This window comes from Lissotriton vulgaris, chromosome 4_1, assembly GCF_964263255.1.
Source record: "Lissotriton vulgaris chromosome 4_1, aLisVul1.2, whole genome shotgun sequence".
NCBI classification, from domain to species: domain Eukaryota; kingdom Metazoa; phylum Chordata; class Amphibia; order Caudata; family Salamandridae; genus Lissotriton; species Lissotriton vulgaris.
In genome coordinates this window covers 1,910,304,151-1,910,330,894 of record NC_141691.1, presented here as the reverse complement: position 1 = coordinate 1,910,330,894, position 26,744 = coordinate 1,910,304,151, and the positions used below count along the sequence as shown (strand labels likewise).

Here is a 26,744-nt window from a genome sequence, read left to right as displayed (position 1 = left end):
ACATACGAGAAGGAAATTCACAAATGGTGGGAGGCAACTAGCCTCCAGAAATACCTAGAAGTCGAGAGAGTCCCGAGATGTCTCAGACTATTTATTATTCCCTCATACGAAAGCCCTAACAAGGACCTGCTCCAGGAATGGTCCGAGTACATGACCGAAGTGACCCATGGAATGCTGAAGATGCTTGTGAAACATGCATGGAAAGATAGGGCGAAACTGCAGGAGGAAATAAAAGACATTTAGAATAAAATCAGTGAAGATAAAGATTTAAAAACGATTGAAGACCTGCGTAAACAGATGAAACAGACTTATTGATTATGAGAACGTAATCAAAACGAGGAAACAAGCGAAGTTCATTAGGGACGAGAAGGACTATGCTAATGGCCGAATATTAATCTTTGCTAAGAAATGTGATGCTCAGCGAAAAAGCCAACAACTAGCAAAGGCACAGTCACAAACGGTGTCCCAGCCCAGCAAAGAGGAATCGGAGGTATCACAAGACGACTCTGTACGAGGAGACAAACAGAGAACCACAGCGCCATCATGCGAGGAGAACAATGGTGGTGGAGAGGAACAAGCATCTACCTCAATTTCCTCTTCCTCTTCATTTTTTCACGAATACGAACTGATACGGGGCCTGCGACAGAGACCAGCTGCACAAACCCACCCTCCAGAGGCCACAAGAGGAAAACGGGGAGGGGTAAGAAAAACAGAAACAGGTCGTTCCACCCCAGTGATGACGCGCAGCAAATGAGGAGGCAAATGGAACTAGTGGACATGGGTACATTGAAGAACATGGAGGAGAAAACCATTATCAATCTATCAGACAGGGCTCTGTCTGAGAAAGAACAAGGTCTATTACAATTGGGACTTACATTTTGCCCCACTCCAATGTTCGACTATACACAAACGAGGATTGACCTTTTATAGATTTGTTCGGAAAATCAAATTAATGAAAATACATAAACTCCACCCGAAAGAAAACACCGCCTTGACAACAAAAGAGGACATTGGTCTTGGTGTGTTAGTGGGAAGCGACATGGAGACGCTAATCACGGCACAAAGTCTGTTGGATGAAACTGACTCGGATATTGACCCTGCTATATTCCCCACACAATTTCTGGAAGAGGGGGGAATTGTCCAAGAGGGATGCAAAAGCAAGATGACTATAAAATCGAAATACATCCATAAGAGTGCACATGATGCTATTGACACCTTCCAGGTGGTAGTGATTGGAGAGCTGAAAAAACTACAGAAAAAGAAATTCAACGGTACAAGAAGAAATTTCAACAAATCGGAATGGGATATAATCAAAAGTTTGAAAGATGATGAAAACATAATAATCAAGCCAAGTGACAAAGGGGGAAACATAGTAATTATAAATAAAAAAACAATATGAGTATGAAGCATTTTCCCAATTGAAAAAACTTGAACACTACATTCCCATAAAGAAAGAACACTATATAGACAGCATAACGAGGTACCATGCCCTTATTGAAGATTGGAAAGATAGAGGCATACTGGATATAAAAGACTGGCAGAATTTGAAATGTGAACATCCGCAGCTGGCCATCTTTTATCACTTACCAAAAGTGCACAAAAGTAAGAACTGGCCGCCAGGATGACCTATTGTGTCGGCAATAGACAGCCTCCTGGAAAAAACGTCAACATACATTGACAACTTTATTGCACCACATGTGAAAGATCTGAGCTCATATTTGAGAGACACCCAAGACTTTTTAAGGACCATTGAAGGGGTGATATGGGAGAAGGAATTATTGCTAATTACATTAGACATTACAAGCCTTTACACTTCCATACGACTCGAGTATGGCCTAAAGGCGATGGAATTCTTCTTGGGGAGACGGCCATTGAAATATAGAATGCACAACAATATGCTTATTGCATTTACAGACTTCTGTTTGAAGAACAATATTTTATTATTTGCAGGACAACTTTATTTGCAACTGCAGGGGACCGCGATGGGCACGTGCTTCGCCCCCAGCTACGCAAATTTATTCGTGGGCTGGTGGGAGGAGCACGTGGCCTGGGCGGGGACCAACGAAAAATGGGTAGAGAAGATATCCCTGTAGACCCGCTACATAGATGACCTTTTCATTGTGTGGCGGGGGACACATGAGGAGGCCGAAGAATACATTCAGATCTTGAATGAAAATCAGCAGAACCTCCGGTTCACTGGTCACATTAGTCAAGATGAGGTTTTTTACTTAGACCTGAGGGTATTCATTCAAGATAATAAATTCCAGATGGCCCTCTACAGAAAACCCACGGCAGGAAACACAATCCTGCACGCAGGTAGCTGCCACCCACGCAGTGTTGTAAACAATATTCCTCTGGGAGAATTCCTGTGAATAAAGCGGAATTGTTCCACTGAGGAAGAATACACGAGAGCAAGAAATGAATCCCGAAAGAGATTTGAGTGAAGGGGATATTGTAAAGGCATTCTTGATGAGGCACAAAGGAAAAGTGATGCTAGGCCTAGAAATGAATTGCTTATAGACAGGATAAAAGCAAAAGATATGCAAGTAAGGCTAATCACCAACTTTACTGATAGATCTTCGGAAATGTTCCAAATTTTATGCACAAATTAGAACATATTGAAATCAGATGGAGTGGTGGGCAATTCCCTACCGGACTACCCATTGGTCACATATCGTAAAAGCCATTCCCTCAGAGACCATCTAGTGAACAGCCACTATGAATACAAGAAAAAGAAAAAGGCCCCAGCTTTAGGATTCTATCCTTATATGAAATGCAAGGCCTGCAAAAATTCACAAAAAGTAAAAGAATATGAGATACCAGGAAAAACAAAGAAGGGGACTATTTCGAAATTACTTAATTGTAATTCGAAATTTACTGTGTATTGCCTAATATGATCATGTGGCAAAAGGTACGTGGTAAGTACCACAAAACAGACCAAACTCAGGATATTGGAGCATATGAGCGGAATCAATCTAAAAGATCAGAGCTACCCTGTGGCCCGACACTATGAAAAAGTGCACAAAAGCAACAGCAATTTGCTAACCTTTTTTATTTTGGACCAACTAATAAGAACAGAGAGAGGGGGCGACTGGGTCAAGAAATTGAGGTACATAATTATGCTCCAAACAAAGAATCCTGGAGGGTTGAACAATGAAGAGGAAATGTGGTATCGTTGTGCAGCGCCTGATTGCCATTTCCAGCATTCTGCCACACTTTGCGCTTTGTGCTTGTAATAACTTGCATTGCCGCTTTTGATCTGCTTTGTTTATAACTTTGGCTGTGCTCGCGCGTATCCACCAGCGCTCCGCTGCCATTTTGTTGTTTGTTGTGGTCGGAGGACACCCGCCCCGCCTCCCAGCTGAGCAGCCCTCCCACATTGTATTTACAGCGCTCCGCTCCCTCGCTGCCTTGTGACTCACTCTACTCTCCTGAGCCGAGTGGTCGCTCCCCAGCGTCCTGACGACACCTGGTATCGTTGTGCAGCGCCTGATTGCCATTTCCAGCATTCTGCCTCACTTTGCGCTTTGTGCTTGTAATAACTTGCATTGCCGCTTTTGATCTGCTTTGTTTATAACTTTGGCTGTGCTCGCGCGTATCCACCAGCGCTCCGCTGCCATTTTGTTGTTTGTTGTGGTCGGAGGACACCCGCCCCGCCTCCCAGCTGAGCAGCCCTCCCACATTGTATTTACAGCGCTCCGCTCCCTCGCTTCCTTGTGACTCACTCTACTCTCCTGAGCCTAATGGTCGCTCCCCAGCGTCCTGACGACACCTGGTATCGTTGTGCAGCGCCTGATTGCCATTTCCAGCATTCTGCCTCACTTTGCGCTTTGTGCTTGTAATAACTTGCATTGCCGCTTTTGATCTGCTTTGTTTATAACTTTGGCTGTGCTCGCGCGTATCCACCAGCGCTCCGCTGCCATTTTGTTGTTTGTTGTGGTCGGAGGACACCCGCCCCGCCTCCCAGCTGAGCAGCCCTCGCCCCTCCCCCTCCACCCTCCTTATATGACAGTTCTTCCCGCGGCAGCGTCCACGCGCAGCGACCGCGCCCAATCCGCGCCGAAGGTGCGCCAAAGGTAAGCCCGTCTACGCCCGGACCGCGCCCAGCGCCAGACCCCCTGCCCCTCGCGCCGCCCAGCCCTCCCGCATCACCTACGATGCCGCCACCCTCCTAGCCCTCAACCCCAGTCGCGCCCCCAACTGCGTCCAAGCCGCCCCTGGACACACCCATGGACCTTTCTCCTGCTACTCCTGCAAATTCAGCGGCACCGACAACATCTCCGCTACGACCACTCCACAGATTCCCGACCCCAACCACCTACAATGCATCCTTCTCAACACCCGCTCGGTCCACAGACACGCCATTGACCTTTGGAACCTACTAGACACCATCTCTCCTGACGTCGCCTTCCTAACGTAAACATGGATGAACGCGTCCTCCGCCCCAGACATCACCATTGCCATCCCTGAAGACTATAAGATCACACGCAAGGACCGTACCAGCCACACAGGAGGAGGCATCGCTATCTTCCATAAGAAATCAATCCGCATATCAACCAGCTCTGACACCAACCTCGCCAACTCCGAACACCTCCACTTCCAAATCCACATCGACCCCAAGACCACACTCAGAGGCACCCTCCTCTACAGACCACCAGGACCCCGCGCTAAATTCAGTGAAGACATCACAGACTTCATCACTCCACACGCGCTCCCCTCCAAAGACTACATCCTTCTGGGAGACCTCAACTTTCACCTCGAAAAGACCAACAACCGCAACACCACCACCCTCCTGGACAACCTCGCCAACCTCGGACTTAAACAACTAGTCACTTCCCCCACCCACATCGCAGGTCACACACTCGACCCCATCTTCACCTCCAGCAATCATGTCTCCTTCAGCCACACTACGGATCTCCTCTGGACTGACCACAGCTGCGTTCACTTCACCTACAACAAGCCGAAACCCACCAACCACCTCCAACCAACTCTGCAAAGAAACTGGAACAAGATCACCACCAACCAGATCTCCGCATCGCTCCTTCTAAACACCCCAGCCCACTCCTCTAACGCAAACGAAGCCGCCGCCAACCTCACCCTATGGCTATCCAACACCGCCGACACCTTAGCACCACTGAAAAAACGTCAAAGTAAACCGGGCAGCAAGAAGGCCTCATGGTTCAACGACGATCTTAAGAAGTCCAAGAAACTCTGCCGCTCCCTTGAAAAGGCCTGGAAAAAAGACCCAACCACTAGCACCAAGGACGCCTTCAAAAACGCCACCCGCACTCACCACCAACTAATCCGAAAGGACAAGAAAACAGCATTCAAGGATCGACTTGACAACAACGCCCACAACAGCAAGGAACTTTTCAACATCGTCAAGGAATTTTCCAACCCCTCGGCCAACTCCAACGACATCACCCCCTCTCAAGCCCTCTGCGACTCCCTAGCCTCATTCTTCCACAACAAGATTGCAGACATCCACAACAGCTTCGACAACCAACCCAGAGACCAACCCACCCAACCATTGGCTGAACATCCTCCCCCCGTGAACACCCTCAACGACTGGAACCCAATCTCCACTGAGGACACAATCCGCCTGATGAATTCCATCCACTCAGGATCCCCCACAGACCCATGTCCTCCTCATATCTTCAACAAAGCAGACACCGTCATTGCACCGCACCTCCGAGACGTCATCAACTGCTCCTTCAACTCCGCCACCTTCCCGGAAAGCTGGAAACACGCTGAACTCACCGCCCTTCTGAAAAAACCCACAGCGGACCCCACCGAACTCAAAAACTACCGCCCCATCCCGCTCCTTCCATTCCCGGCCAAAGTCATCGAGAAAGCCGTGAACAACCAACTCGCCGCTTTCCTCGAAGCCAACAAATCCCTTGACTCCTCACAATCTGGCTTCCGAGCAAAACACAGCACTGAGACCGCCCTCATCGCAGCAACAGGCGACATTCAAACTCTATTGGACAATGGAGACACAGTCGCCCTCATCCTCCTCGACCTCTCTGCAGCCTTCGACACAGTCTGCCACAGCACCCTGTTACAACGCCTCAATAACATCGGAATACAAGGCAAAGCACTGGAATGGATCACCTCGTTCCTCACCGGAAGATCCCAGAGAGTCCGCCTCCCACCATTCAAGTCAGAGGCCACTGAAGTCATCTGCAGCGTACCACAAGGATCTTCACTCAGCCCCACCCTCTTCAACGTGTACATGAGCCCCCTCGCGGCCATTGCCCGCCAACACAACCTCAACATCATCTCCTACGCGGATGACACTCAACTGATCCTATCACTCACCAATGACCCCAGCACCGCCAAAACTAACCTACACGAAGGAATGAAAGAAGTTGCCGAATGGATGAAACAAAGCCGTCTGAAACTGAACTCAGACAAAACAGAAGTCCTCATCTTAGGTACATCCCCCTCTGCATGGGACGACTCTTGGTGGCCGGAAGCCCTTGGAAAAGCGCCCATCCCGACAGACCACGCACGGAACCTAGGCGTCATCCTGGATTCTTCACTCTCAATGAACAGACAAGTCAGCGCCGTATCCTCATCCTGCTTCAACATTCTTCGCATGCTCAGAAAAACATTTCGCTGGATCCCCACCGAAACAAGAAAAACAGTCACCCATGCTCTAGTCACGAGCCGACTAGATTACGGAAACACCCTCTACGCAGGTACTACCGCAAAACTCCAGAAGAAACTCCAACGAATCCAAAACGCCTCAGCCAGGATCATATTAGACATCCCGCGCAACGAACACATCTCTGGTCACCTGAATGACCTCCACTGGCTACCCGTCAATAAGAGAATCACTTTCCGACTGCTAACCCACGCACACAAATCACTCTACGACATCGGACCCGAATGCCTCAACTCACGTCGGTCCTTCTACACCCCCCCCCCCCCCGCCAACTTCGCTCTTCTAGCCAAGCCCTCGCCACTGTACCTCGCATCAACAAGACCACCATGGGAGGCAGATCCTTCTCATACCTGGCTGCTAAGACATGGAACTCACTCCCCGCTTACCTGCCCCTCACCCAGAATCACCTAGCATTCAGAAAACAACTAAAAACGTGGATATTTGACAAGTAATCCTCCCCCCCTCCCTAAGCGCCTTGAGACCCTCTGGGTAGGTAGTGCGCTATACAAATTCTCTGACTTGACTTGACCAATTGACTATATGGCATCCCCTTAAAACTATTTCCTGCAGTAGAAATATTAGCCAAGTTATCGTATCTATGTAGAATAAATGTCACATACAATATTGGTATTGAAAATAACCCAATTAAGGTAATAATCAATATAGTTAGGAATTAGCATTTAAAAAACCTTGCAAATTCATTGAAAAAACCATAGGTTTCAGGTCATATATAGTTAGGAATTAGCATTTAAAAAACCTTTGAAATTGCACCTATATAGTTAGTTGGACTAACTATATTTCGCGCACCCGCAATCCACTGCTGATGATGTCACATATTAAAGGTTTTTTAAATGCTAATTCCAAACTATATATGACCTGAAACCTATGTTTTTTTCAATGAATTTGCAAGGTTTTTTAAATGCTAATTCCTAACTATATATGACCTGAAACCTATGTTTTTTTCAGTGAATTTGCAAGGTTTTTTAAATGCTAATTCCTAACTATATATGACCTGAAACCGATGTTTTTTTCAGTGAATTTGCAAGGTTTTTTAAATGCTAATTCCTAACTATATATGACCTTAAACCTATGTTTTTTTCAGAGAATTTCAAAAGTTTTTTAAATGCTAATTCCAAACTATATCAAGCCTAAAACTTATATTCTTTTTTAGTAAATTTCAAATATTTTGTTAAAGATAATTTTTAAATATACCAATTAATACATTTCTTTCTTTTTTTAATAATTTTAGTTTTTTATAATAAATCATATTTACATTTTTTTTCCTTTCTTTATATTTCACATTTTATACTACAATAATTATAAATCTAAGTACAAAAGTAATTTTTTTGATTCTTTTTTAAATTTCTTTTTTTTTAATTATATGATTACAAGGTCCGCACACCATCAGAGCTCCGTAAGCACACCGTTAACTTTCTGTGCGCTTACGCCGATAATTTAAAAAAAAAACATACTAACTACGTATTTAATGTAGATTTTAAAAGTAGACAATATCTGCATTAATGAAGAAAATGTTTTTTTAAAACTTTTAAAGAGCGTATATTATTTACAAGGCCCTTGCGTCACCTGTAACAAGAATAGGAGCATATTTACAAGCCCCTTGCGTCACCTTTAACAAAAATAGGAGCATATTTACAAGCCCCTTGCGTCACCTTTAACAAAAATAGGAGCATATTTACAAGCCCCTTGCGTTACCTTTAACAAAAAGAGGAGCATATTTACAAGCCCCTTGCGTCACCTTTAACAAAAATAGGAGCATATTTACAAGCCCCTTGCGTCACCCTTAACAAAAAGAGGAGCATATTTACAAACCCCTTGCATCACCTTTAACAAAAACAGAAGCATATTTACAAACCCCTTGCGTCACCTTTAACAAAAAGAGGAGCACATTTGCAAGCCCCTTGCATCACCTTTATCAAAAAGAGGAGCATATTTACAAGCCCCTTGCGCCACCTTTAACAAAAAGAGGAGCATATTTACTAGCCCCTTGCGTCACCTTTAACAAAAACAGGGGCATATTTACAAGCCCCTTGCATCACCTTTAACAAAAAAAGGAGCATATTTAAAAGCCCCTTGTGTCACATTTAACAAAAAGACGATATACCAGCATTTGAGCAAAGCATAAGAAACAATCTAGAAAAAGAGAGACATGTTTTCTAGCCCAATGAAACCATTAGCACTATTTCTATACCAGCATTGAATCCAAGCATGAGAAACACTTTAAAAAGAAGTCTACCCTATAAGCTAAGAGATGCAAACTGTGAGAAAACACAGGTAACATTATGGAAAAAGGTGAAAATATAATTCCTTAATTCACACAGACACTCAGTGTGAACCTTGTCAAAAATTTTTAAGCCAGACATATTGCCCAAAAACATTTAGCATGTTAAATTGTTTTAGACACAGAGCACAGCCCATTAAAATGTGCCCTACATTACAATGCAGAAACCTGACTCCTTTTCAAAATACAACAATAATCAAGCCCAATATACTTGTTATGCTTCCCAATACTGCAAACCGCACTCTCTCTATATTAAATGAACCCTTACTCGCCTTTAAAATCGCTTTTGAAAATTTAGAACAGTGTCAAACACACAGCAGATTTTCTTAAGCAGAATCTCTGAAATGCAGCTCAGACACTGGAACCAGAAATGGCACAGTTTCCCATTAATTCTTCACACATATCTGTGGTCATAAACAAACAAATATCTTCCCACACTATTTCAAAACTAAACTAACATTTTAATTGGTTCTACATTTGCACGCTTTCAAACTCACATTATATTCACCCATCCCCCTAGTGCTCATTCAGCCTGCTACCATGGTAACTCCCACCTAACTAAGGACACAGGTAAAAAGTTCATCATACAATGTTGCAAATGAACCCAGCAAGGGTGTTTGAGCTCTCAATATACCAGCTAATCATGTGCCTTCTTCCTTTCAAAGACCTTTTCTCAACCATTTGAATGGCTTCTTTCAAAAATCAAAACTATGCACCCTAATATGCTGTGTTGCATTTTCAGAAACCACCAATCATTTCTTAAGCTTCAAGTGCAGTGAATGTCATTCTCTTTTTTTCCTAAACTGCAAGCTTTCCTACTGCCATTTCATTTACAGCCCTCATCTGAGTACAACCAGACCTGCGGTGAAGATGCCTTCAGTATGGATTGTGGGACACAGCTTTATTTTCTGGTCTAAAAGGTACGCAGCAAACCGAGGAATTCACAACCTTGATTTACCAAATGTGGATATTTTGTGGATTGGCCAGAGAGGATTGAGATGTCACCAATTGATACCATTGGTGAAATCCTTTATGCATCTCCCACACCCTGACCTCATAATTGTGCACTGTGGTGGAAATGATTTAGGCATATTGACAGGGGTAGGTCTGGAAATGCTTTTAAAGGACATCTTTGGGCAATTGATGTCACTTTTTCCTCAAACTGCCTTTGTCTATTCCAATATATGCCAAAGGCAAAAATGGAATTGGTCCAACCAATTTTGTCAGCAGATTGAGAAGCAAGGAAACATGTAAATAAATCTGTTTCTGCTTACATGAGAGACTATGGAATGGGTAGTATAGACCACAACAACTTGCGTTACAACATGCAAGGCATCTATAGGATGGATGGTGTACATTTCACTGATGATGGGAACAGAGTCTTTCTCTGTAACATCAGACTCTGCATTGGGACTTACTTGTAGGTACAAAAAAAACCCACAATGAACACAACAGCTCTTTTTAGAGCCAAATAACATCTAAACACTCAAATATGTTTTTTACCTTTATTTTTTTAATTAATTTTTAAAAAGGTCCGCGCACGGAGCACTTTCCGAGAACTCCCCGTACACAGACTTCTGAAATATTTCATATTTTTAAAAAAAATAAACATTATTTTTGACCTTTGGAGTCCTTTAGAGGCCCATGAGAAGGACTAGGGCGTCATGGACACTCAACCCTGCCCCCTTTCCACGTTTTCATCTTTTATTGTTAACTTTCTTTTAAAATCACAAAATGGCGGCGGTAGGGTGCGCTCTCCGAGCACTCACAGGGCACTCTCCGAGCACTTCCCGTGCGCGGACCTATACATTTTTTTTAAAAATAAATATTATTTTTGACTTTTGGAGTCCTTCAGGGAACCCCTTTCTACGTTTTCATCTTTTATTGTTCACTTTCTTTTGAAACCACAAAATGGCGGCATATTGCACTCTATACTACAAGTCTTACATCATACCACAATCACTTGGCAACTACCGCATAAATGACAAACAAACAATTCTTACTTTCTAAATATAAATTTAATCTTCAGAATTTTCTAAATTTAAAAGAACTTCCAACATTAACTGATCTGGCATTTCTTCTTCATTCCCATCTTCTGGATTCTCCTCATGAAAAGTCTGCAAAGAAATTTCCTGGCACTCTATGGTGTCCAAACATTCTACAAATTCATCATCCACAGACTGATCAAAGAATTCCATCATGTCTTCGCCTCCAACATCAACTTGATTATTACTGATACTGTCAATTTCTGGTTCATTCATAATCTCAATATAGGTTGCAGAAAATTCATAAAAAATTACAATGGCCTCCTCATTGTGGTGATCCATTTTATATTTACATTTTCTTGCTGTAGCTTGAAAAGAAAAATAAATCACTTTAATTTATCGTTTTTAGAAATACTTAATATTAAACTAGCTTTATCAAGCCTTTAGTAATAAGGATAGTGCACTGCTGTTAGGGTAGTATAAAAAGACAAGGCAGCATTGGTATTTCAAAAATTACAGCAATGCAGTTACATTTACACGGTTCCCATACTATCATGCAATCTCCATGTCTTTACATTTCAATAAGGCTTAAGGATATGAGTAAACTTACAATATAACACAAAAATGTTGCATTCTATACTACAAATCTCACTTCATACAACAATTATGTGACCACTACCTCATAAATTACATTTAAAAAAGTTTAATTTCTCAAACAAATTTTATTTACTAAATATAAATTTATTGTTGTGAATTTTCGAAATTTAAATCATTGTCTAACATTGCATCATAAGCAATATCAATATTGAAAATCTCCCAAAAAGAATCCTCAAACTCAATGAACTCCAAAGCTTCCATTACATCTGAATCCAAGGATTCATCATAGAAATCCTCCATGCCATCTCCTCCCTCATAAAGTTCTCCTTCAAAATTACTCTCATCAACAGGAACATCGAAGACTGAGAGAAAAACAACAATATAAAGAGAAAAGAAAAAGGGATAAGTGAAACAAAAGAATTTTTAGAAAAAGATAAAAAGGAAAAAGAACAGTGGTGGACAGAAAGGGACACAGTGAGAGAGAGAGAAAGACAGAGAGAGTAGCAAAACATTTTTCCTATTAACTTAAACTAAACAACATAGATCTCCTTACAAATTAACAACTCACCTTCTAGAAAACTGTTGTCAATCTCACACCAGAAATTCAACTAAAAAAAATCCCTCAGAAGTGTACCTCAGACACTACAATTACAAAATGGCTGTGTTTCCCTCTCATTTGTCATACATATTCAGATACCCAGCCAATCAAATTTCATCACACACAAAATCAAAACCAAAGTAACATTTTAATTGGTTGAAAATTTCAACACTTTCAAACTCACATAATCTCAACCTACACCCACTGCTCTCTATCTATTACCATACTAACTCTCCACAAAACACCTATCTAAACCCAAAGGTGAAAAAGTCACCACTCAATATTACACTTAGCGAACATCTAAACACTCAAACTTGTTATTTAAATGTATTTTTTTTCTTTTAAGACCACCGTCTGCGCACGGTGCGCGGACTCCGCGATTTAAATTATTATTTTATTTTTTCAATCTTCGGGGTCCTCTAGAGACCCCATGACAAAACCTAGGGGCGTCAGGAATCTCTACCCTGCCCCCTTTTCAAGTACTAGCCTTCTGTTCACAGCTACCTTCTGCCACAAAAACAAGATGGCGGACAGCACTTCCTCATCTCGACTGACTGGAATGTTGACAGACATCCTAAAGGCAATCAGAATTCCGCTCGCGCACGCTAGGGTCCGCGCACAGTGCAAGGACCGTGCAAGGACCGTGCATGAACCGTGCGCGTACGGTGTCCCGTCCATAGATATATAATTTGAGAAAATTCAATTTTCTCAACAACTACTAGAGCGATTTTCACCAAATATAAAAAAGGCACTATTGCATTCCAGTCCCTTCCATTTTGCCAAGTTTGGTGTAATTCCATTCAGCCGTTCGGGCTGTAGCCGCGTCTAAAGGTCCTATGGAAAATTGCATTGGGCTACATTTCACATTCAATTTTTGCAAAAACTACTGGAGGGATTTTCACCAAACATAGCAAAGGCACATCTCCACACCAGTCCCTACCATTTTGCCTATTTTGGTGTAATTCCATTCAGCCGGTAGGGCTGTAGCCGTGCCTAAAGTTTCCTATGGAAATTAACATGGGAAAAACACATTTTGGGACTTCCCCTTTTCTCTCGGCCCCCGCTTGACGAATCCCCCCGAAACTTTTAGGGAAGGAGCGGAGCGGAGCGAGGCAATTTTAAGGAATATTACACACAGATTCATCAATTGGCGCCAAAGTTATTCCCAATAGAATGTTGGGGATTTCCTATGGTAACTAGGTCCTAACTATATATACCTACTGGCTATCGCCAGTAGGTAATATATATATATATATATATGTATTAATTGAAAAAAACATAGTTTTCAGCCACGTTATAGTTAGGAATTAGCATTTAAAAAACCATAGAAATTCACTGAAAAACCCATAGGTTTCACACATATTTAGCTGGACATTTCACTCATACAAAACCATTGAAATTCCCCCGATATAGTTAGTTGAGCTAACTATAACTCACGCACCCACTGTGCACTGCTGATGATGTCACATATTACATCACTCATGATATGGTCAGTGACATCACTCATGACATCACTGATAACATTTCAAATGACATCCCTGATGTCATCATGACATCATCCACTGAATGTGTGTCTTTCTGAAAAATAAATATTTTTTATATATGTATATCTAAAGGTCGATGGAAGAATAAATGGGTAAATAAGTGTCTACATGGATGTTTTTTTTGTAAAAATGATTGCATAACTGACTTGAGTGTATCTTAGGGAATACATTTATTAGCAAGTAATGTTTAAATATGTAAATATCTGTATCAGTGTCTCACTTTGTCTATAAGTGACTGCATGGGTTGGTGAGTAGCTACATGAGTGTCTATATGGGTTATTAGTTGTTTTTTTGAATATCAGTATGAGTGTCTGTATGGTTCGGTGGGGGGTATTACTTAGCGCATAGATGCATGAATGAGTGACTCATTGTTTGCATGTGTTTTGAAGACAGCATGTGTGCAGGACTGTATGGGTGGATAAGTGTGTGTATTGGTGTGTTAGTGACTGAATGACTGTCTCAATAGTATCTTTATGAGTAACTACATATGTTTTAGTCTAGTATATGTGAGTATTGATGTATATAAGTGATTATATGTGAGAGTGAGAGATTGGAAGAGTTACTGTATTAATGAGTATGTGTTTCTATAAGTGATTGTTTAAGAGAGTAAGTATGTGTACTTTTCTGTAAAAGTAAGTGTAGGGGTGTGTGTATAGCTGTATATGCAAATAATTGAATGTTTGATAGTTTATTTGCATGTGTGAGTATGTGTGTCAGTAACTCTATGGAGTGTCGGTGTGTAACAGGATGTATTGGTGTATGAGTACATATGATGAATGAGTACATGTATGAGTGACTATATAGAACTGTTGGTGAATGAGTGGATGTGTATGTAGATGGTGGAATTACTGAATAGGTTGTTGTAACTGGTATTGGTATCTCCATTGTTTCTATTTTTGAATGTGTGTATCAAAGGTTATATTAAGCTGAGAGGAGGCCTGCCACTCTTTCACAAGGATGATGTCATCAGTGATGTCATTTGACATGTCATCAGTGATGTCATGAGTGATGTCACTGACCATGTCATAAGTGATGTAATATGTGACGTCATCAGCAGTGCATTGCGGGCGCGCAAGTTATAGTTAGCTGAACTAACAATAACGGGGGAATTTCAATGGTTTTGTATGAGTGAAATGTCCAGCTAAATATAACATGTGTGAAACCTATGAATTTTTCAGTGAATTTCTAAGGTTTTTTAAATGCTAATTCCTAACAATAACGTGGCTGAAACCTATGTTTTTTTCAGTGAATTTCAAAGGATTTTTAAATGCTGATTCCTAACTATATCGTGGCTGAAACCTATGGTTTTTTCAGTGAATATATAGATATATATATCTATATATATATATCTATATATATATATATATCTATATATATAATATATATACACACATATATACACACACAAAACCAAAACAAAAAATAGATAACATTCCGTCTCTATCTTTAAAATCCAATGAAAACATGACTTGCCTTTCTTAAATACACACCCTAAAAAACACAACTAAATCCAGCTAGCCCAAGCCAGGTCATCCCTTGCAGAGAATCTTCCAAACCAGAAGAAGAGACCAAAGACTTCTCAACCCATCATATTAATGTGTATGGACCTGTGACAAGCTGCTGAGCAGGATAAAGAGCCCAATGCCCACTTCTCCATGGACCAGAGAAGTAAGTATCCACCTACCCGAGTCCCAATGCCTACATCTTCACAAACATGTAGACATTTCACGCTAACACACGGGACCAGGTAAGACACTTAAATGATGTGAGTCACATGATATTCGGGCCTGTATGGAGAAATGCCAAGAGAAGCCGTGTTCCTTGCATTAATTCAGCACTAATCCTTTATGGGTTGCGAAGTTGCGTGCTACTTGCCGAGAAGCTCTGCAACACCCCATCAAGGGTAGCAAGAGTTATATAATGGAAAACCTTTTTTCCTCCATCCCTCCACTATCCTGCTCGAACCAAACTACTGGCTAACACATCCACCTCTCAAATTACTTTCATATTTCACTATACTAATTCAACACTAATACTTTATGAGGTTCCGGAGCAGTGTACTACGAGTCGAAAAAGAGCTTCGATGCCTTGACAGGGGTAGTAAGTGCGTTATAAAAGCAATTATAAATCCATGTCAAAAAGAAGCACTGTTTGACCCAGTCGATTATAGAGTTTGTTAACTTAGATGTTTCTATGGTCACCAGTGTTCACAAGAAGGAAAACAAACAAAGTGGGGAGGTCTATTAGAAAGCGTAGCCATACATCACAAGGGGCTACTGACCAATCCAGAGAGTTACCAGGCAGTCATTGGAAGTCTACCACAAAAGAAACCGTTCAATGGTTTGTGTCCTGCTGCTTTCAGTACTCTGTTCCCCAAAACCACCAGGTTATGAACTGTCAAGTACAGGAACCAGTTTCCTAAATATTACGCCATTATCCTTTTAGAGTAGGTGCAACCCACTGAAACCATCGCTAAGCGTAGTAGCACCCCTTGCATGGGTAACGCGGTCCATCACCCATATGCCCATCTCTAGCACTGCATGGACTTCACTGATACCTTAATTACTTTGAGCACTTAAACAATTTAACACAAGCACCATTACTATGAATTATTTAAAAAGGAGTCTACCTGCCCTAAAAGTGGCACGAAGCAGCTATCACAATGCACCAATTTTTGCTAGAAGGTTCTACGCCACGCCCCTCTAATTTCTCATTGACAGGCAACTTCTGGCATTTGTCGTCAATATGCCCAAGTTTAAAATTTGAAACGCAGAGGAATTTATGGACACCTTGCTCAGGGAAACCTGTGGTTGGCGTTGACGTACATGTTGCAGCATTCAACTGAACATGCACCTTGAATGCCCAGGCCCACGTACGCGGCTACCTTGGGATTTAAGCGAGGTCTCAGCCCAGAGTTGCAGCGTGGGACCCCATGGTTAGAGAAGCGAGATTTATCGGGCCCGCTGACATTGGTCCTGCACCCGGCCGCGTCGGGAATGGAACCCTGGTCCCGGGCCGACCTCTGCCTCTAGGTCTGCCGCCGCTAACCGTTGAGCCACACTTCTCCACTTATGCACTCATCACAACAACAGTAGGAAAACCGCCTGTTACCATCTTCTAAACTTGAAGTTGGACACTGGTCCAGCCATCTCTTCTCAAAAGCCACAAATCAGGCCACGGTGTCTCGAGTACCAACACAAGCCCAGCTCACCCACAAGGGAGATACACAGAAGGATTAATGGAACTCAAACTTAACTTGGCATTGATCCAGGCCTAGAGGGGTCAATGTATCTGAGCAAAGTCTGCAGTAACTGCATGCCAGCAGCCTAAGGGTCCTAAAAAAGTTCCTATATATTTGTGCCATTTAAATGGGTTCCATTTTAGTGCTGCTCCCGTCTCTGGGGCGGTCTTTCCTGTTCGGTTGCGTGACTGTGCATGAACTGGCTGCAGCCCCAGGAATCACCCAGGGCGTGGCAGCCAGTCTGAGCCATCCTTCAAGCTGCTTGCCTGGATTCCCCTCAAGGGCAAAGGCAGGGCCAAGTCTCACAATCAGTACAGCTGTGCACTTGGTGTACTGTGTTCAGCGCAAAAGCGATTGTGCAACTTGACTTTTCCCATGAACTATTGCTAAAATGTACCTATTGCTGAAATCTACCCGTCTCCTTGTTCAGGACACACCCAATCAAGGCTGTCATAAGGACTCAATTCTAAAATACACCTACCCAGTGGAATAGGTGCTAACACCAACAAAAGCGTACATTTGTTTTCTGGATAAAAGTATAGAGTCAGGCCTGTTTCTTTTTACATGTAACCACCGTTGGGCAAAGCCCCATCAAACACAGGCCAAGCTCCCTGCATATGTGCACCAAGGTCCAGCCGGTTATTGGCAGTAATTTCAGCATGTTCTGATACTCAAGAGTGTTGACTGTGCCACGCCACTGAAGGGCTCCCAGGCAGACCCGGATCCCACACACAGGATGCCCGCTACCGTTACTGTTGTACATTGATTCTTCTTGTAATATGGCTGACTGTAGTCTTTAGTCCTTCCTTAGTGTTTTCACCTTCTCAGCCTTCCTGTATACCTGTGAGTGTTCTAACCTGTACCACAGTGTTCTACCAGTGTCAGTTGATGGTCTGGTCAGCTGGCGAGGTTGTGTACTCAGCTGTGTCCTACAATAAATCTACGGTGAGTTCACAACGGGGACAGAGGTTTCTGGTGAGACTCTGGACGGTAAGTCCACAATGGGGACAAGGGTCCCAAGTGAGTGTCTGGACAGGAAGTCCACAACGGGAACTGTCAGAGTTTGGACAAGTAGTCCACAATGGAGGCAAAGTCGGAAAGCCCGTATTTGGGACAAAGGTTCCAAGATTTACAGCGAGGATGGACGAATCCATCTTTTGGAGTGAAAGCTTCAAGAAGGAAAAAGGAATTTCTTTACATTGCTTGTGATACTGCTCTTGGTAATCTTCAGGAGTACCATCGTTTGGAATCTTCTAAGTTTATGTAAGATTGTGGTATCTATAAAGCATGAAGGCGTATGTTGAACTCTCTATCTTCAACTCAGAGCTTAACGTGTTAGTGGACGGAAACAGATTGAGAGAGAGTGGACTGTCTCTTCCTGTTTTGCTGGCCAAAGACAGTTTGGAGGGAGTGCACTATCTTTTTCCTGTTTTGTCAGTCTATGGGGAGTAGGTAGTGGTGATGCCTATTAGTTGTTTTAAGTGTTGTGTCTCACCTCACACTTCACTTTTACACTCTTTGCCCTACACAACCTCGCCAGCTGACCAGACCATCAACTGACACTGGTAGAACACTGTGGTACAGGTTAGAACACTCACAGGTATACAGGAAGGCTGAGAAGGTGAAAACACTAAAGAAGGACTAAAGACTACAGTCAGCCATATTACACGAAGAATCAATGTACAACAGTTACATACTCAGCAGAGATAACTTACGAGCTCCCAGTGACCCACAGACAAGAATAACACGCTTTATCATGGTGCCAATTGTGCGTCAACAATGGTGTGAAAGCCGCCAGGATTAGATAAGTGCTATCTCTGGAAGGGCAAACAACGCATGCGCACCAGCCACAGTCTTCAGCACACAGGGCTGGTGCCAGCCAAGGAGCTCATCGCCCGCCATCACTGGTGACCTCAATACGCGCTGGACAATGCCTGGCCCCGGGGATCCATTGGTGAGCACAAGATGGCCGCCCAGGCCCCAGACCACACCCAAAACAGACAACCGTCCCTGGACAGGTACACTAGCAGAGTTCACATCAGTGACCACTTACATTCAGGGCACAGAGCCAACAGTCAGACCAAGAGAGGGGGAACAACAAGCAATTGGAAATCAATGCGTCAACATGCATAGGCATTCACTGGCCGCTCATTCCAAAAAAGACCCCTGGCAAACATCAATCTGGGCAGTTCCAAAATACACTCCTATACAATCAAAACATGTTTTGGATCCATGGCCAGCTCTGAGAAAGAGCAACTATTCTGCAGGCTACCATGCCAGGTGAATAGACCGGCGCCATTTTGTAGTTCATTGTGCCACACCCCGCAGCAGGCCTGGCTGTTGTGCAAGGCGCAGTGCTGCACATATACAAGGCGTCCAGCCGCAGATGTAGAGTGGCAATTTCATGAAAAATGGCCAATTTAGCTCTGCACCGGTTAGGAGAAGGGGGGAAAGGTAGGGTGCTCGGAACCAAACAATGAATATTCCAATGGTAATGCTTCTGCAACATACAACAAAATCACAGGAGATCCTGGCAAACCTGAAAAAATGAGCAAAACGTGAATTACATAAAGTGTCTGTGCGAATTTGACCAAGTCAATATATGCACTGTCTCAACATGAGTGTGATCACAGCAATAACCAGGATACAAACTACGGCTTGCTACAGTAGTTACGATGCAGATGCAAGAGAGTGAGAGACAGACATGGCCCAAGATAACTCAGTTTGTATTGGAGCTGGGCTAGAGGGCACATCATGGGCTATAGCTTCTCGTGGTTTGCAAGCCTGGGGGCTCCTGAAAACTACACTGGTGCACTCATCCTCACACTCCAAGGGTCCGTCCATCACCACACTTTCCACCCTGGCATGTTTACACATAGCTGAAACAGGATGACTGAAAGAAATAAAAAGGATGGAAAGAATAAAACAATGGCAAAATAAGGTATTGGTACACCAACCCTGGCACAGAAATGCATCACCTTCGAAGTGGATGTGCACAGGTGATCAGGAAAAATGTGTCACTCACGATGCAAGAGAGAGAATAGTTGTTGGATTGAACCATGGTATGTGCTGTGGTCAGCGAAGCAAAACACGATTGATAGAAGAGATCGATGGATGAAGCAGGCTGACCCACGGCCCTCTATTTAGATGTATATGCATGTATTTTATATTCATGTTTTTTATTATTATGTAAGGCTGACGAACAACGTAAACAGTCTTTAGGCCAGACCTAAAATAATAACAAAATAGCCAGCCACCCGGAATAAAAAGCCTTGTTATGGTGAGATCTCTACGAATCATTGCACCTTTTATGAACATGAAATAAAGAAACACATTATCTGCACTGCACAGCCCAAGGGGCTTTGTATTTTCTGGGCCAGGTTTGTCATGCTTTTACGCATAACTGCAAAATCAATGATCTTAAAAAAAACATGTAGGAGAAAAAAACTGATGCTTAGACTTAACTTATCACAACTGGCCTTCCTGTGTGATAAAAGTTTGAGAACTGTCATCATGCTGTCAGAGAAAGCTGAATATCTTGTTATAGATGTGTTACTTAGAATAGCACCGTGCTGGCTTCATTATCTTCATCTCTATGCAACAAGATGTGGCTGAGAGGCAAGGTTCAACATGCAGTCAGGAAGGAAGTGGACAAGAACATTAGAAGATTAGCACGCGTCTGTGGGCACTGCATTCTGTGGCTAGTACAACAACTGTCCGTGGCAAATAATTCATTTTACCAAGCCTCTGTCACAGTAGCACCAGAGCACAGAGGGGTAATCGGTAACATTACCAATAGCCCAATCGTAATTGGGTGTGAGCTTTTAGAGGTCCACGGTGCAGTGAGCAATATTGCCATTTGAGACTTTATCTGCGAAGTCATCAATTATGTGATTTAACATGTCCTGATTGATGTAATTAATATGTGAGGTCATAAGAAGTGCATGACAGGGGCACATTAAACTATACCTACTGTATTTCTGAAATATATATTTATGTATATATATATCTTTAGGTACCTAATTAATAGTGGCCATGATTTCAATTTTAGCAAATTATGACAGAGGGGGAAAAAGGCAAACATCGCATATAAAAAAGCCCCTCTCTATAGATATTAAATGCATACACTGCAATGTTTGCTAAGTGTCAAACTTTTAAGTCGATTTGGCAAAATATCACCGGCAGCAGAAGAGACGTCACACTTTCTTTGACCATTGATGTCGCCACAGGATTGACTTCTTGACCCACATGGGTCCCTCAACAACTACATAGTTTCTGCTAAGTTGTGTATGGCGTGGAAAGTAAACGTGCCCTGAGGCCTGATTACTTTTGTTTCAGGGGCTGCACTTGGGGCCCTGAACAGTGACAAGGGTGCCAGCTACTACTCTAGGCTACCCCCAATTGAAGTCCATTGTATCTAAGAATAGACAGAACAGCCTTTCAGGCTATGCATGGTAACCCAGCCCGAGGAAAAATGTAGGCATTTTGTCTACATAATACATCTCACTGTATTCCACACATCACCACTGGTCAGTTCAATATCATTGTTACTTTAGATCAGAGGTATTCAAACTTTTCCAGGTTGAGCCCCCCCAGCTGAATTCCCCCAGATGTTGGGCCCCCCCACCACCCGACCGAAACCTCGGGCATCCGGCACACCACATGATCGCCTGCAACGCGCACACCACCGGCCATATCCGACAAACAATGCTCAACACAACAAGAGTGCCTAGCAAATTGCAGGCCTGTGAGTGGGTGTGGCGAAACGACAGAGGCGTACCACACAGCTCAAAACACAATCCTCCAAGGTGAAGGAAGTCATCACAACCCTCCCCATCCATCATGTACACCTTGTCATCCACTACTCCCCCACCATTCATTCCTTCCCTCCATCTGTGCCCCATCCACATCCAAACCCCTTCAACCACTTGCAAACCCATCCACCATCCATCCCTCCATCCATCATCTCCCCATCCATCCCTACATCCACCTCCTCACCCATCCATCCATCATCCATCCATCCCTTCACCCAATCCATCCCCTCACCAATCCATCCACTCTTTCACCCATCCATCCACCCACTCATCCACCCAACCACTCACCCCTTCACCCAAGCTATCCTCCCACTCATCCATCCACTCCTTCATTGATCCATCCACTCCTCCATTCATCCATCCACTCTTCCACCCATCCATTCACTCCTCCACCCATCCATCCACTCACTCATCCATCCAACCACCCACCCTCTCAACCATCCAGCCATCCCCCACCCACTCATCCATCCACCCAGTCACTCATCCGTCTATTCACTCAACCCCCCACTCATCCATCCACCCATCCATCCCTCCCGCTCTCCACCCTCCCCCCACTCATGCATGCACTCTCTGACCCATCCATCTCCATGCTCCTCTCCTCACGCATCTATGCACACACCTGCCCATCCACTCTGCCAATCATTCATCCTTGTCCTCACTCATCCATCCATCCTCCCCCTCTCTCTCCATTCCCCCCTCACCCAGCCACCCATCCCTCCATCCACCCTTCACCCACTCATCCATCCACTCATGCACTCATGAATCCATCCATTGACCTCTCACCCACCCCTTCACTCCTCCATCCATCCCCCGTCCATCCACCCTCCTCAATCACCCATCCATCCCCACATCCACCCTTTCACTCATCCATCCATCCCTCCACCCATCCATCTACCCTTCCAACCATACACACATCCATCCACTCCCATCCATCCCTCCACTCATGCATCCATCCTCTCTCCCACTATCCATTCACCCCTTCACCCATCCATCCATCCCCTCACTCATCCATCCATCCCCCCCTGCAAGTAATTCAGAATCGCCTGCAGGAGGAGCACTCTCTTCAAGATGTAGTTTTCAAAAGTACTGTCAAAGGTGCTTCAACAGCTCTGCCGCCAAGGGAAGACTCTTTGTTGCAACCTCCAGACGTATGCAGAATACACGGGCATCTGTATGTCAACAAAGTAGCAGGGAACGTTCACATCACAGTTGGCAAGGCAATTCCACATCCACGAGGCCATGCACACCTGGCAGCACTCGTCAGTCACGAGACATACAACTTTTCTCATCGAATTGACCATATGTCATTTGGAGAGCCGATTCCTGGCATTATTAACACCCTTGATGGAACGGAAAAAATCGCCTCAGATCATAACCAGATGTTCCAGTATTTTATCACAATTGTGCCAACAAAACTCAGAACATTCAGAATCTCATCTGACACTCATCAGTTAGCAGTGACAGAAAGAGAACCTGTGATTGATCATGCATCAGGCAGCCATGGCGTATCAGGCATTGTCATGAAATATGGCATTAGTTCACTAATGGTGACTGTGACAGAGTCTCATATGCCATTTTGGCAGTTCTTAGTGAGACTGTGTGGTATTATTGGTGGAATTTTCTCAACAACGGGCATGCTGCATGGAATGGCAGAATTTATTGTAGACATCGTCTGCTGTCGTTTCAAGCTAGGAGCTTACAAGCAACCGACTGTTCCTCTGCACCATGGAGACACAAATAACCACATACTTCTACTTGAAGAAAACAGTACGCATTGAATACACCTGGAACCATGTTCCAATTGTTGTGATGAAAGCCTCATTTTATTTCAATAAAATACCAAAAACATTGTGCAGTATATTTCGGAAAATGAAAAAGTACAGGCTTTCCATTAGAAGATAAAGCACAGCAAATCAACCCATAACAAAAATAATCCTGCTGTGAAACAGACCTTTTAATGAAATTAATGCAAATGGTCACACTTTGAAAAAACTTGCATTTCACCTTAAGTTTTTCGATCAGTAGCAGAGGCAGCGTTATGTTTGGGAAATGGTATTAGTCTCCATCCCTCAACCAGAATGTGCCTTTTACATTGTTCTTTCTTTCTATGTGTCTTCGTAAGAAATCAATTAAAAACATCACACGTCTATTTGTACCAAGGCTCAAGGAAGCACTGCCAATTCAAAAGCGAGAATTAAAAGGAGCTGAATAGACCAAGATCACACAAGGCCGACTAGTATGGAACTTGAAGCTTTCACCCTATTGGGCTATATCCTCAGTGACTTTGTCCTATATTTGCTGCATACAGTTGTTTCAAAGCGATTGTTGTTATAAACTGGAAACGCACTTTTGAGTTACTGAATATACGAGGATGCACACTGCACTAGAGAACGTTGCAGTGGTCGTATGAACATGTACATTTGTATTAAACGTATTGCTATGTGAGTTGTGTGGGATATACCATCGGGAAGTGAAATATTTAAAATGGTTTGCAAAGGCTTTTTAACTGGCTGTTCTAGCACATCGAAACAAATGATTTTTGTACCATCTTTGGAGTAAATATGACATCGAATTAAAGAATGTTGAGACTCCCGACCCCACCCCCTCCCCCTCACTCCCACCCCCCTTGAAAAGCAGGGGCCCTGGGCCAGAGCCCACCCCGCCCGTGCCTCAAACCCTCTCTAGGGAAACCTTCTCTCCCTTCTGGGAAGAGCTAACTCTCCCAGGAGGGGGCCAATTCACTGGACAGCTTCAGCTGCAGTGGGAGGCAAGGGGTCTCCTCTGCTAAAGCTGAAAGCGTGTCTGTTTGTTTGCTTTCCTTTTTAGCAGAGGAGACTCCTTGTCTGCACTGCAGCCGAAGCCATCAACTCCATGAATTGGCCCCCTCCTGGGAGAATCACCCAGACAAAGGAACGGGCTCAAGGGGAAGATCGGAGTGGAGCGCGCCCCCCATGGGATGGTGCCGCGCCCCCCCAGGGGGGCGCGCCCCACAGTTTGAAGAACGCTGCTTTAGATGTTAATGACAATACATTATGAAGCATTTAAGCTAGGTTGTGTGCAACTCGCTAGCTGCATCACGTTTGCTCCCTTTCAGAAATCCGTGCGTGCTCATAAATCAGACTGGCAAGCAGAAATGACAGGATTTACAGCTCTACGCATTCAATGCGAGATCTGTGTACTCTTGTATACCATAACTGCTTTCAATTGTATAGATCTCATTCTCAAAAAAGGATTGGAAGTAAGAGCATCAAAACGTGATTTGTCTTGAGTTGGTGAATATTCACACATTTTCAAGTTTGTTTGCGCTAAAAAAACTCATTTTGTACCGTTTCCCACCCTGCAGTGGTCAGAGATTTGCTTTTGTAAAATTGTACTAAACTCGCTGCCCACGTAGAAAGTGGTACAACACTCTATCAAAAGTGATAGGGGTTTGGAGGAAGCAATTTTTTCCTAGGGTCAAATGTTTTGGAGAAAAAAACACAAAAATGTGCAGTAGAACATCTGGGCTGCCATTGCCGCTATGCAGAATGGTGCCGTTCTCACAATACTATACTAGGGAAATAGTAGCACCACAAAATGTTGCCTGACATTCTTGGTGGCACACCTGCAGTATTGTGACAGCTTTATGGCCAAACTACAGGAAATGTTTTTGAATAGGGAAAATTCATAAATTTGCATTCACGCGCAGGAGTACTTTTACATGTGCAGATTTATGATGGATTCTCTTTGTGAATTTGGAAACAGAAGAGAGAGATGCCAAGTCAAGCTGCTGACCCACACACACAAGGCCCTACACAACCAAGGACCGGCCGTCATGAGCCACAGCCTGAATTTCCACCAATCATTGAGAAGACTACGCTCCACCTCCCTTTCTTTCCCCACATCTACTGAAGCAGAAGTGGTTAAAGCTCCTTCTCCCACGTCACAGCAAAGTCCTGGAACAATCTTCCCACGCACCTTCGGGCCATCACCTCAGTTCCGGAATTCCGAATGGCCCTCAAGACCTGGCTGTTCGAATAAGCCTCCAGGGCCTGCAAGCGCCTGGATATCCTAGTGGGTGATTAGTTGTGCATTATAAATCCTAATTGATTGAAATGTGTTGGCCCTAATGTAACCCTCTCACTCCACTACTTGGGACAGTTTGCCAAAGTCCCACCTACCTTATCCTGTTGTACCCGATCTCATGTTCTTTGGCTGGTAAGCACTGCAACAACGTTTTAAGTCTTGCTCTTGGAAGGACACTTACATAGAATCCCGCTGCAACGATATGGAGGGCTAATGGCTCAATGGTCATTAGGCCAGACATGGCCTCTAAAGTAAACAATGTGGATCGTCCAGAAAGCTGGGACACAGTGGGTCAGCAGTGAAAGGCGGCCTGCAATTTAAACAAAATGTGACAAAGATTGCCTTCTATTGGCTACATATCGGAGATGGCTTTCAAGAGAAACAGTAAGAAAAGACTATATGGAAAAGTGCACAAACAATTGACCAAGTTTGCGTTGCAAGTAAAACCATAGGAATTATTTTTAGTAGAAAGCTTAAATATCATTGGTTTCCAGTCAGTTTCGACGCAAGAAAAACACGTTATTTTTAGTACTGGATTGTTTGAATATCATCAGATAGAGGCCAGTTATGGATTGCAAACCATCGAGGAGGCGCTAGAAGATTGCTGGTGGCCATCCCATCCATGGCAGAGGATAACTAAAAGCAGAGCACGTGCTGAGCTAGCAAATTGTTGACCACAAACATAATTGAAGAATAACTGAAAGAGCAATATCAGCTGGATACAATGGGAAATATAACACACCACTTTAGCTAATACACTTCACATAATATAACAAGCCTATGCTAACTTAAATGGACACACAAACTCAAAAACTAAGCATGTAATTGAAGTATAAAATTAAAGTTGTAAATGTTAATTTCATGTAAAACAAAATCAAGAAATCTTGCCAGAAGTCCTCAAAAAAATGTGGGTGGATGGCAGAGTGAAACA

General features: G+C 43.5%; 1 protein-coding gene and 1 pseudogene across 2 annotated transcripts in view; both read left to right on the top strand.

The window, feature by feature from the left end:
- Positions 1-26,744, top strand: part of LOC147724708 (CMP-N-acetylneuraminate-beta-galactosamide-alpha-2,3-sialyltransferase 1-like) — a 237,309-nt gene that overhangs the window by 123,010 nt on the left and 87,555 nt on the right. The window lies entirely within an intron of this gene.
- LOC147724709 (endoplasmic reticulum-Golgi intermediate compartment protein 2 pseudogene) lies at positions 1,040-23,526 on the top strand (annotated as a pseudogene).